Consider the following 12,909-nt stretch of genomic DNA (forward strand, 5'->3'; position numbering starts at 1 on the left):
TGTGATTGAGAGGAAATATCCAGTTATTTGGTGTGATTGGGAGGAAATATCCAGTTATTTGGTGTGATTGGGAGGAAATATCCAGTTATTTGGTGTGATTGGGAGGAAATCCTTACTTGCTGGGAGGTGACAACTTTTTGTTTTCATAAGGGAATTTAAAAGTCTGAATTGTATTCTGCAGCTAGTAGAGAAGTATCTCCTAATCTGCTCAAGGCTTTTCACAAAACACCGTTTTTTGGTCTGACCAAAGACTCAGACAAGCCCTTCTAGTAAATTAAGCCAGAGTTCTATAACAAAGGCATACTTCTAGGAATTTATCCTAAGACGCACCAGTATGAAATAATTAAGAGTTAATATTTACTGAGCATTATCTTTCATACAGCTGGTATGTACTCTCTGCATGGATTATCTTTCAACCACAGAACTTTATGATATAGGTCCTTTTATTGTTATTCCTATTTCATAGATGAGAAAACTAATGTTAGAAGTTGCCCGAGATTAGGGTGGCAAGATTTAGCAAAAATACAGGATGCCTGGTATATGTGAATTTTGGACAAACAGTAATACTTTAGTATAAGTATGTATGCTTATAGTACAAAATTATCCTTTATCTGAAATTCATGTTTCAGGCTTGTATTGCATCTGGCAATTGTAAGGCCAAACAAGCACAGTCCATACACTCGCTAATCACCCCAACCTCAAAGACCCCGGGCTTAACCACAATGCCGCTCCAAGGGCATTTTAGCGCCATCTGAGCTGTTGGTAAAATGCAGGTTTTGATGACTAAGCAGGTCCGCCAGGCTTGACATCCAAGATTCCGTGTGTGGTCAGGCGAGGCCAATGTGGCTGCACGTGGCTGTCGCCCCGGGCGCTTTCCGCTTCACTCCCGGGGGCTTTGGACCCAGCTTCCCGGTGGACGCTTAACCCTCACACTCCGGCCAGCATCTCGAATTTATCACAAGGGGCGCTGACCATCCTTTCCTCTGCTCACGGACAAAGCTTTTTATTAGCGGGAAAACCCAAACAGCGCCCGGACCGACCACGGGTGCGGGGCCGCGCGAGGACTGCCCACTTGGGGCCGCGCGCCCCCCGGCGGCGTGACGTCACCCGCGCGGCGCGGGCGCGGCCTCCGCTCGCAGCCGGGGCGCGCGCTCGCCGGAGTCGAGGCAGCGGCGCCGGCGCTGGGCGAGCGCCCGAGGCCTGGGCGAGCCCGCGGCCCCTGCGGCGCTCGGCGCTGCGCTTTCCCCCGGCGGTTCCGCCCGCGGCGGCTGGTAGCGGCTGCTCCTGGGCTGTGGCGGGAGGGAAGATGCCACAGCCCGAGTCCCAGGAGGCCGGGATCTTGCGTTGCCGGCGCCGCGGTGAGTAGCGCGCTGCCGGCGGCGGCGGCAGACCCGGCGCGGCCACCGTCCCCCTCGGCGCCTCACGGAGCGTTTCCGGCGCGCGGCCCCGCGCGGGCCCGGGGGCTGCAGCCGCGGCCGCGCTCTCCGCGGCGCCGGAGCGGCGGGCCTGGCGTCCGGCGCGTGTGCGGCGGCTGAAACCGGAGCGCGGCTCCTCCGGCGGCGGGGGCGTGGACCGAAGAGGCTCCGGAGACCGCGGCGCCCGCCCCGAGCGACTTCCGGTGGGGCTGGCGCTCGTCGCCGGGGGTGCGGGTCGCACCGGGGTCGCGGTCGCGGGGCCCGGGGTGCCGGACGGAGCCCGGCGGCGCGGAGGGATCGCGGAGAATTCCCCACAAAACTGGAGCGATCGGATAACGGGACCCCGGGCGGCGTTCACATTTCCCCAAAGTCACAAAGGAAAGTTACTGTAGTGTGTGTTTTACAGCTGCTTCGTGCCCCCGGCCACCCGAGGCCTTCGGTTGAGGAGCCTCCTAACTTTCCCTCTTCCTTTCCTGGCTGTGTGCTTGGAGACGTGGTTCGTGCTGTACAGTTTACCGCCTTCTCCCAGCTGTGCTGCTCGGAGGCGGTAAAACACAGGCCCGCGCAGTTCCGATGGGCTTCCCCCTGGAGCAGTATTAGCACTCTGCCCGGCTAGCGCTGTTTTTGTCATCGAGTAGCTGGCCCTGCCTTCTGTTGTGAAGACATCTGGCTGGTTTTCCAAATATAAAATTAAACCGTGGCTTTGAGTAGCTGTTTATACTCCCGTGCACCCCGAGACACTGGGGTGCTGCTCTCCTCCCCCAAATCACAGCTTTAGACGAGACTTTTTCCCCCCCACCCCAATTCTTCCCTTTAATTTAGAAATAGCGGATGTCGAGGGAGAAAAGCACAACCTGCTGTCAATACGTATACAGTTGAGCCTCTTGAGGGAAATGTCATGAAAAAGCAGATCACGCTTTTCACATCTTCCCTGGACAATTTCGGTGCTGTTCCTTGCAACTTGTAAACTTCACAAATGTACAAATACATCATTTTAACCACTGTGAGTGTACAACTCAGACGCATTAAGTGCATGGACAATCCTGTGTCACCATCACCACAGTGTATTTCCAAGCTTTTCATCCCCCCAAACAAACGGTAGCCACTAGCAGTAACTCCCCAATTGCCTCCGCATTTTGTCGTTTGCCTGTGCTGGACACCTCTTAGAAGTGGAGTCATGCAGTATTTGCCCTTTTGTGTCTGACTGTTAGGGTTCAAGGTTCACCGATGTCACTGCACACTGGAGACTTCATTCCTTGTTCGCACTCGGTTGCCTAGCGGTATCACGATTTGCTTCTCCATTTATCTGTTGGCGGGCATGGGTTGTGTCCACCTTTTGGCTTATGAATAATGCTGTGAATATATGTTTACAGGTACGTTGGAGTCTCTGTTCTTTGGGGTAGGAAATGCTGGGTCATATGATAAATTTATGTTTAACATTTTTTAATCCTCATGGGAGGGTATGTTTAGAGAGAAAAAACATGGCTTGTTCTAGAGCTGTGGAAGTCAATGGAGAGGAGGGTCTGCTCTTGTCAATTTGACTGTACCTGGGACCTTAAGGGGAAGAGGGAGACATGCATCAGTGGCCTCCCCTTTTCTCCCTGACTGGGGATCGAACCTAGTGATGTGTCCTGAGTGGGAATCAACCTGCAGGGCCAAAAGCAGCACACAGCAGGAGACGGGCTGATCAGCTGAGCTCTTCCAAGCTCTTCACATCTTGAAACTGTTTTCTTAAAGGCCCTCTGCTTTACTAATTGCAAAGTCTGATGACCCCCACCTTAACGCGCTGGGGTTGATCTCTCTAAATCTTTGGGACACCGTGTTGTTGGTTAGAGCGCCCTCTGGAGGTTTCACTTGGTAATTCTCCTCAGGTCAGTGCTTGCTCCCTAATCCATTTTTGCTCTCTTCATTTCTTAAACCCTCCTCTATCCATTAACTTAAACTATAATTTTGATGTTTAGTGTTAACTTCTCTCTGAGAATTTCAAACTATGGGCATGTCAGTGTTCTCTTGAGTGCCAAAACCAAACGCACTTGTTAACCCTCCCAAACCTGTTCTCTCCATGCCTCCTGTCATTAAGACTTGAAAGCTGGTGTTTTTATTCCCCCTCTCCCTTAGGGTCCCATGTCCAGTCAAGTTGACAAGTGCAGACAGTTCTGTCTCTGACCCTCCTCTTCGTTGATTTACACAGCTCTAGTTCAAACCATGGTTGCCTCTTACTGGAATTTTTGTTATTGGACTCCCTGGTTCTAGATTTGTTTGTTTATATCTTTATTGTAGTACTTTTTAGAGTTTGCTTTAGGATATGTCCAAGGTTTTCACCTGATTTATTCTTTCTTTAGGATTTTTTGTTCTTAGAGAAAGTGAGATTACTGACCAGGGGTATAAAGGTTTTTAAGGCTCCTTTGCCATTGTCAAATGTGCAAGTGGCGGCTGCCAGCCCTGATCACCCCTGAGGTCTTCTCCACCTCCTCCTGCTCCTGAGGGGCAATCGGGGCAGTAGCTGCTGCTTGCACCTGCCGCTGGTGCCAGCATCAGTCACTTTGTGCCATTAGTGGGTGCAAGTGGAGCCGGTGCTGTTAGCATGTGGGAGCGGCGGCAGCGGGAATGGGGCTGCCAGCAGACAGGACTGGGGGGAAGGGGGATGGTGTAGTGGGGGGACCCAGGGGAAGGTGGAGTGCAGAGGATGGGCCATGACCCGCCCCTGTGCCTGCCACAGCCTCTCGGTGCACAGTTTCTTTCACAAATTTGTGCACTGGCCTCCTAGTTTCCAATAACCATAACTAATCCCCAATATACTATTTTTGTCATGTTAATACATTTACTAACATTTCTAATTATTTATTATTGAACATTAGTGATGTTCCATCCTTCATTTCTGATGTTGGTAATTTGTGTCTTCTCCCCCTTCTGGGGAAGGGGGGCGGTGATGAGTGGGTAGCCTTGTTGTAGGTGGCAGGAACCGGCATCAGGTGTCTAATCAGTGGGGTCAAACCAAACCTGGGTTTAGCAACCTCAGTACTTTGGTTCTGGCTAGAAAAGCATTCAGAGACCAGACCCAAACTTTATTTATTTATTTATTTATTTATTTATTTATTTATTTATTTATTTATTTTATTTTTTTTCAGACCCAAACTTTAAGAGAACATTTATTGGGTAAATTACTGAGGTAGAAAAGTAATTCCTAGAAGAAATGGGCTTACGAAACAAGTTGTAGAGGTAAAGGAACGGCCCTGGAGCTTGGGAGTGAGGAAACTAAGAGTAATATGCCTGGGGCCTGGAGGGGACAGGCCAGGAAAGGGAAAGGCAGGGACGTGCTCCCTGGAGGGAGAGCACTCTGGGTCCTCTGTCTTAAGTGTTTTAGGGGAAGTCCCAGGGAAAGATCTTAATAGGATACTCAGCAGTTTTTCAAGGTGTGCCCTGTCAGCGTTGTGGTCTCCACTGATTGACTAATCCTTACTCAATGCAGCTGGTCCTGATGTCATCAAGGCTGGTTTTGTTGTTTGTCGGGGCCTGGAGCTGAAATACAACTGAGAAGTAGATGTTATCTCAGGGAGGAAAGGTCACAGGGTCCAAATTGCAGGACCAGCATTGTAGTGTGGGATGAAAAGTCACCCTGAGGGTGAGGTCCCACCCTGCCATTGATTGTCCATTGCGAGGCAGCTGGGACTTTCCATCCTGAGACCTTCCCACACGTGACCCATTGTTCTTGCTCTACTAGGTCTGTCTAACTGTATACAGCTTACCTAGCTATTTGTCAATTTTATTGATCTTTTTAAAGAACCAGCTTTTGGTTTCATTGTCTTTTTTATATTTTTTCTGTTTTGAATTTTATAGGCTTCTGTTTATTTTCTTCTGGTAGCCTTAGGCTTAAATTGGTCTTCTATCTATGGTTTCCTAAGGTGGAAGCTTAGGTTATTGATTTCAGATCTTTCTTATTTTCTAATATGAGCATTTAATGCTATAAATTTTCCTCGATAAGTTTTCCTTTTGCTGCATCCCACAAATGTTGATGTTAAAGTTTCAGTTAAAAAAATTTAGTTTTCAAGTTCAAAATATTTTTAAATTTCTCTTGAGATTTAAATTTCCAGATATCTGAGTTGTTTTTTTTTTTTGTTATTGGTTTCTAGTTTGACTTCATTGTGTCTAAGAACATACTTTGTGTGATTTCTAACCTTTTATGCCTGTTAAGTATGTTTTATGGCCCAGAGTGTGGTCTGCAGTGGTGCGTGGGCTAGAGAAGAGTGTGTGTTTTACTGCTGTTCTGGTGGTCAAGTTCTGTCATCCTCCAGTTAAGTCTCAGCCCGTGTCCTTCACCAGGGTTCGCCCAAGGGGTAGCTTTTCTTCCTTGTAACCTACTCTCTTTCCCAGCTGCAGAGTTCCCTATAAGGTAGGGCTGGGAAACCTTTTTTCTGCCAAGGGCTACTTATCCACGTAATATAATTCACTTAATATAAATTTGTGTTGCAATGAAAAAAGCTCCTAGATTTATTGAGTTGCGAGTCCTGCCTGCAGTTGCATTGGCAGGGCCAGACCAGCCATTTTTATGGAGAAGGCTCTGGGCTTGTTTCACAGTGGCTACTCCCTCTCCTTCCAGATTCACCAGAGGATCTTTCTGGGCTCTTCGCCTTCACCTTAAGGACCTGGTGCGGTTCCTGGAGGTAAAGCCCACAGAAGTGTGCCAGCCCCCAGGACCTCATTCCTGGAGTTTGTAACTCATGCCCGTTCTCACCCAGCTCCAGCCCAAGTTTATGGCTCCAGCAGCTTTTGCTCCAGGTAAGCAGATCTCAGCTGTCTCTCTCCAGGTTTAGGTGGCAGTTTGCCCTGTAACTTAAGTTGTCTGATGGGTCCAAAAGTGTTAGTAATTTTTGATTTGTCCAGCTTCTCTTGTTCTAAGGATGGGAGAAGGCTTCTAAGCCAAAGTTATCCCCCCTTTTTTTAATTAAATAAGTTTTTAATGTATTTTTAAGTTGTAGTTTTCTAGAGGTCCAATACATGAAGATTCGTGCAAGAATAGGTCTTCCTTTCCCTGGCTGCTGGCACCTGGGACCTGGGCCTTCACTCTGGCTGCTGCCTTCTGCCTTTGCTCCAGCCCAAAGCCGCCTCCTGCCTTTGTGCACTGCCCAGGGGCCCAGAGCAGCCAGGGTGGAGTGGAATACCTGCATTGTTGCCATGGCAACGATGCAAGCATCCTGGCCTGGCTGCCACCATCTTTGTCACATCAATTTGCATATTTCCTCCTTATTGGCTGTGGGTGCCACCATCTTTGTCGCGAAGTGACAGTCAGTTTGCATATTTCATCTTTATTAGATAGGATATACATTATTATATTCATTCTAGGTATCTTACCTAATAATAGACAATCATGTAAAATAACTGTACCTACGCTACACCCACAGCCAATTAGAGTGAGTATGCAAATTAGAAGGCCAAAGATGGCGGCTGCCCAGCTGCTCCAGGCATGGAGTGGCCAGGAGGGGCAGGACGCCTGTTATGAGAGGGAGGGCCAGGAACATAGGGATCTGCAGGAACGGAGTGCCTCAGCGAAGATAAGACTGCAGACTCTGGAGTCTGCAAGAAGATGAAGATGGCAGACTCAGGCCAGAGTCTGCAACGAAGCAGCGAAGATGATCCCGCCGGAATCTGCAGCGAGGATGAAAATAGCAGACTCTGGCCAGAGTCTGTAGCAAAGACAAAGAAGGCAGACTCTGGCCGGAGCGAAGGCTGGGTCCTGGGTGCCAGAGAAAAAACGGTGCTGGAAGCTGAGGGAAGGAAGGTCTATTACTAGTGATTAGATGTTTATATACCATATGAAGTGTGGACCAAAAATAAGGGAGTTCTGTGGAGAGTAACCACAAGGGTTATCTGGTCATAAATTCCTAACTGGACAGGTCATGGTAGGGGTAGTCATGTCCCAGGAATATAATAGTAAGGGGTTTATCTTTGCTATAAGCAAGGCCAACATTGCTTTTTGTATATAGGTTCACAAACCTTTGAAATGCCTCTTTTTAGACCCATCCTTCTCCTTTTATTTATAGACCCATCCTTCTAATGCATGAGCCACTCATTACAACAAGACTTAACCACTCGAGAGAGAGAGCAAATAATCTTAATTATCTTATAGTCCAATCACTGTATGCCTGGCTTTCTCCCACCTTCACATAATGTTCCTTGTTCCCTCCTTAATTTCAGATGCATAAAAGAAACTGCAGCCCTAGCCAGTTTGGCTCAGTGAATAGAGCATCATCCTGTTGTCTGAAGGGTTCCGGGTTTGATTCCAGTCAAGGGCACAAATTGAGTTGTAGGTTCAATCCCCAGTAAGGGGGCGTGCAGGTGGCAGCCAATCAATGATTCCCTCTCATCATTGATGCTTCTGTCTCTCCCTCTCCCTTCTCTGAAATCAATAAAAAAATATATTTTTAAAAATGGGTTTGTAGCTTCTTTTATGCATTTGGAATTAAGGAGGGGACATCAGGAAGATTGTACGAAAGGAGAAGAAAGAAAGGCAGGGACTGGATTATAGGAAAGTTATGATTGAGTTCTCTTGAGGGTGATCACCCTCTTTAGATGTACTTTGGGTTTAATCCCCTTTTTGTGGGCAGAATGAGAATAAGAGATAATAGCTTTCATAATTTGGGGGTTCCTAAGTATTTTCATATTGTTTATTTTATGGAGGCTGGCTGATCAACAGAGCTTTTGGAATTAAAATTTTTTTTTATTAAATCTTTATTGTTGAAAGTATTACATATATCTCCCTTTTCCCCCCCATTGACCTCTTCTAGCCCGCCCCACGCTTGTTGTGTCCATGGGTTATGCATATATGCATACAAATTCTTTGATCTCTTCCCTCCCATCTACTCTCCCTCCTCCACTTTCCCTCTGAGGTCCCAGAGTCTGTTCTGTGCTTCTATGTCTCTGGATCTATTTTGTTCATCAGTTTATTTTGTTCATTAGTTTCCACATGTGAGTGAGATCATGTGATACCTATCTTTCTCTCACTGGCTTATTCTGCTTAGCTCAATACTCTCCAGGTCCCTCGAACCTGTCTCAAAGGGTAAGAGATTCTTTTTTTACTGCTGCAGCGTATTCCATGGTGTAAATGTACCACAGCTTTTTTATCCACTCGTCTACCGATGGGCATTTGGGCTGTTTCCAGATCTTAGCTACTGTAAATTGTGCTGCTGTGAACATAGGGGTGCATGCATCCTTTCTGATTGGTGTTTGGTTTTCTATAGGATATATTCCTAGAAGTGGGATCACTGGGTCAGATGATTTCTTCAAGTGAGGGACATGCCCTGACACTTCTCTGCTCTTAGGTTTTCTCTCTTTTTCCCAATTTATCTGGGTGGGTGTCTTCTGGTTACATTTGATTTTATGACCCCTCTGTTGACATACTGTGAGGTGATTTGTTAGATAAAACGGAGGTGCAGTCAGGGCATTTCCTTGAGTGGCATGGGGTCAGAAATGAGTTATTAAAATATGGCATACCAATAAAGCAGATTAAATATTTTAGTAGAATGTATGGTTAGAAAGATCTGCGATCTAAGGATTCCATGAAGTAAGTGTTTATGTCCTCTCCTTGTCTTAACCAGGGAGAGCTTCTTTCTGCTTGTGCATTTGATCAGACATGGCGTTAAAGAGTAGTGGTTAGCCTCTCCCAGCCCATATTCACTGACCAAGTAGATATCCCAGGTTTGGTTATTTTAGGTGCTTTGTCATGTTGTCTGTCCTTTTAGTTTTTTGTTTGTTTGTTTTTGTTTTTGTTTTGTTTTAGCATTTAATTAATTTTGCTCTTTTCTCCCATCAATATCAGCATGCAGTTTTCCTTTGCATTTGAGTTTTAAAATAGAGACACTATGTAGGTTTATGTTCTCCTTAGATTTTCTTAGAGGAGATTCATAAATATCAGAGATTGTCAAAGGGTTGATTATTTTTGTAGAGCATATAATGTCTGGAATTTGCTCTGAACCTTTTCTAATTCAGTAATCTCTTGTTTGTAATTATGAAACATGTTGTTGGCAATGTTTTCTTCTAGTCTTACAGGGTAGGTAACAAATGAGAAAAAATAATGTGTCCTTTTGTGTTGTCATCACCTGGTAATTTCACAGGGGTATTTAGGAAGGGCACTGTCGTAAATCAGTATTTGTACCCACATGACTGTAGCTGAATTAAAATCCAAATGTGTCTCTTTTATGGAAAATCCTGACAAATGTTTTCTGTTTGACAATTTGGAATAGAGAGTATCCTGATGAGAAAATAGCTGGAACTACTCAAAGGTAAAAATGTAACATTTAAAGGTAGATATTTTAAACTTCATTAAATATTATAAAAGTTATTTTGTACTAAAGGAAAATGATCGCTGTCTTGTTTAGAATGTTGCATTAGTCTTGTAGTAAAAAAACGGTGAACAGTGAAAGACACAGGGATTTCAAACTAGTTAGTGGTTCATAGAAGAAAAACAGTTTTTCAAATTATGCTTTTCATTGTTCAGATTTTATTCTTAAATTTTTGACAAATTAATGGGATTAAAATATTTCCTTTTAGCTAAAATCCCCATTTGTTTCTGAGATTCAAACCTTAACATTTAATCCTCTTTAATCTGTTCTTATATTTTTTAAGCTGGGAAGTTTTTTCCTTAGAATTTTTTTGCCTTGATTGTTAAAGACATAAATATGTTCTTTGTAGAAAATGTTTTAAGTAAAGCAAAGTAACTAGAAAAGTACCCATAATACCACTAACCTGATTTCATTGAATTTATTTTCCAGTAAGTGCTGATAGTGGTATATTGTTTTATAACTAATATTGAGAGATTAAAAATAAGTAGTAGAATTTATAGCAAAACATTAATAGTGGTGAGATTTCAGGTGGTTGTTAATTTTTAACTTTCTGCTTATCTGTAATTTCTTATTTTTAATTTTTTTTAAGTGTGATAGAGCCTAAAATACAAATCCCCAGCACCTTTCATGGTGTCCGGCATATAGAGCTTGTACTGTGGTAAATATTAGCCTTCCCTTTAGGATTATTTCATTATTTTTCAGAAGAAAAATGTTGGCCTCTTCAGTATATTTAATAGACTATAGGGATTAAATATACTGGAAGACTGATGGAATGACTTAAAGCAGTGGTTGCCAACCTTTGGATCTCGCAGACCACCTGTTGGCAGCCTCTGATTTAAAGTATCCTGTATAGAGTGACATTGCATAACCTGAATTGTCTCAGTGGACGTGACATAATTTAACTATTTATGGAGCATAATTTAGTAGCTGGTGTATGCTGCATTCTTTGTTAAGAGAAACTAACTGTGAAAAGCATCTTGAAATGGGTCATAGCTCAGACTGTTGTGCTGTTGAGAAATACCCTCACTCTAAACTGATGGTGATGCAGGGCTTTAAATTGATTGAGATCTCATGACACTTTAGACTTCTGTGACCTAGTGTGCCACGGCACATTTTCTATATAACAACAGTATTAATAGATGCTAACATTAGCAATAATAAGTTTGGTTTTCAGGTGTGTATAGACAAATTGTTCTTAGGACATCTCTGGTTCCTGTATCTGGAAAGGATATATCACTAATTTACCTCTCCACAGTCTGAGTATTGGCAGCTCATTTTCCAGCCTCAGCACTCAGTCTTTCCAGATCACTCTCTTAGGTAACATGATTTCAGCAATTATTCAGCCACATCGGGACCTCATCCCTAGTTTTCATCCTGCTCCATTCTTCCACCTTTTACATTTCTCTTTGCCTGGCTTTGCCCTTTGTTCTGTCATTCTAATCAGCACAATGCACATACCTCTCCTCATTCTTCTGTATTTCCCTGGCAAAATCCTGGTTCTCAATTTACAGGCGTCCCTGAGCAGCCACCAGACCATGACTAAGGAAAAACATAAAACCATACTGCCTTGTTTCCCTGAAAGTTCATGTCCAACAACTGGTTTTCCTTTTATTCATTTACCTTTTGAAAAATATATTACAGTGATATCTAACTGCTGAAGTTTTGGCTTAATGAGCTATTCAAGTTTATTATTGAAAGAATTTGTTCTCCAGTTTTGGTATTAACTAACTGTAGAGAGCGCCTGAGAAGGCACAAGGGCATTTCTTTCCATTGTCAGCTGAATCCAGGAGGTGGGCAAAGCCACGCCCTGGAAAAACCCACTTTGCCAAAAGGCAGGAGTGTCCTCAGCTTGACCTTCAGCCCAGCCCGGTGCCTGGGGGTGGGCTTTATTATGTAAACCTAGCCAAGCATCAGGAATGAATACCACCCAGGCCCACCCTAGAATGGTCACCTCGGCTTTACTTTTAGTAAAACTTCCTGGTATTTGGGGTATAAAATAAACACGCTGTATCAGCTCTAGGTCACCTTCTCTCCATCAGAAGAGGGCGTCGGTCCCAGCTTTTTCCTTCCATCTCTGGGTCTGTCTTTCATTTTCTCAATCCCCAGCCATCCCTACTCAGGAACTGGGCCCCTCTCTAGCCGCGCTGGACGCCAGACGCGGAAAAGAGGGAAATATTTACATCTGGTGCCCTAGAACAGGGAATGAGTACAGGGCTACTCACAAAAGTAAAATTCAGGCCAGGGGACCACTCCAAGAAGTGCGCCGCATAACAGATTTAAAGATGTAAGGTAAGGAGCGATGGCTGTAAGTTGTATTAGCTGGGTATAAAACATGGGTAATTCTCAAATGCTTAAAACTAGGCTCAAAATGTAGTCAGATTCTTGATTTCTTGTTTTGTTGATGAAATGTGGGGAAAAGTCGGAAAGCAGCTGCATGACGGATACACAGCAGAAGGTCCAGAGAAGATTCCTATTCCTACATTACTGAGTAATTGCTTTGGCCCAGCACAGGACGTTTAGGAATGTCTAAGCAGGGCGTAGCTATGGCTTTACCGCCTACAGTGGAGGGGTGCGAATCCCTAAAAATACCACTTCCCCCCTCTGTGCCTCCTCCGTCTTCGCCTGTTGCTCCTGTGCCCGCAGTCAAGAGCCCACCTGATAAAGATTTACCTGTATCATGAGCAGGAGCTAGAGTTTGAGGCAGAGCAGGACAGGCATCACAGTGAGCGGGATAAGAAAGGTGATAGATTAAATAGAGAAGGTAGCTGGAGACCCAGATGGCAGGACACACACAGGCTTCATTGGAGGGAAGGGTACCCCTGCCGGCTGCTTCCACGGAGAGGGGCATAAGAGAGCGAGGGCTGGGGTACAAGCACCTTTAAGGATAAGGGGCTTGGCTTAGGGCACTCAGCACACGCTGATTGATAATTAGGGACCTAAGGACTTAGGAATGGGGGCGGGGCTTAGGGTATTTGGCAGGTGCTGATTGGTGGTTCAGAGATCAGGAATGTCTGGCCGCAGGTGGGGTTTAATCTGTCCATCAACTGGAGGAAGGGAGGATCTATCAAAAGGTTTTGCTTGTAGTGGCCGAAAGTGACTTCATATTTCATTTTGTTGGAAGCTCTAGCTACTTGTTCTGTGCTGAACCAAGTAGAAAG

General features: G+C 45.1%; 1 protein-coding gene across 9 annotated transcripts in view; it reads left to right on the plus strand.

Moving 5' to 3' along the window:
* Positions 1-1,109: 1,109 nt before the first annotated feature.
* GALNT11 (polypeptide N-acetylgalactosaminyltransferase 11) overlaps positions 1,110-12,909 on the plus strand; it is a 51,225-nt gene continuing 39,425 nt past the window's right edge. For 5 of the 9 annotated variants that reach the window (XR_014796197.1, XR_014796198.1, XM_084897514.1 and 2 more), the window contains exons 1-2: positions 1,110-1,358; positions 6,013-6,191. The gene's annotated coding sequence lies outside the window, so the exon portion shown is untranslated. Of the gene's footprint in view, positions 1,359-1,427; positions 1,619-2,626; positions 2,789-6,012; positions 6,192-12,909 lie in introns of those variants that run through there. The other 4 variants (XM_084897519.1, XM_084897517.1, XM_084897518.1 and 1 more) reach the window with 4 other exon arrangements.

This window comes from Pipistrellus hanaki, assembly GCF_964339955.1.
Source record: "Pipistrellus hanaki genome assembly, chromosome: 10".
Lineage (NCBI taxonomy): Eukaryota > Metazoa > Chordata > Mammalia > Chiroptera > Vespertilionidae > Pipistrellus > Pipistrellus hanaki.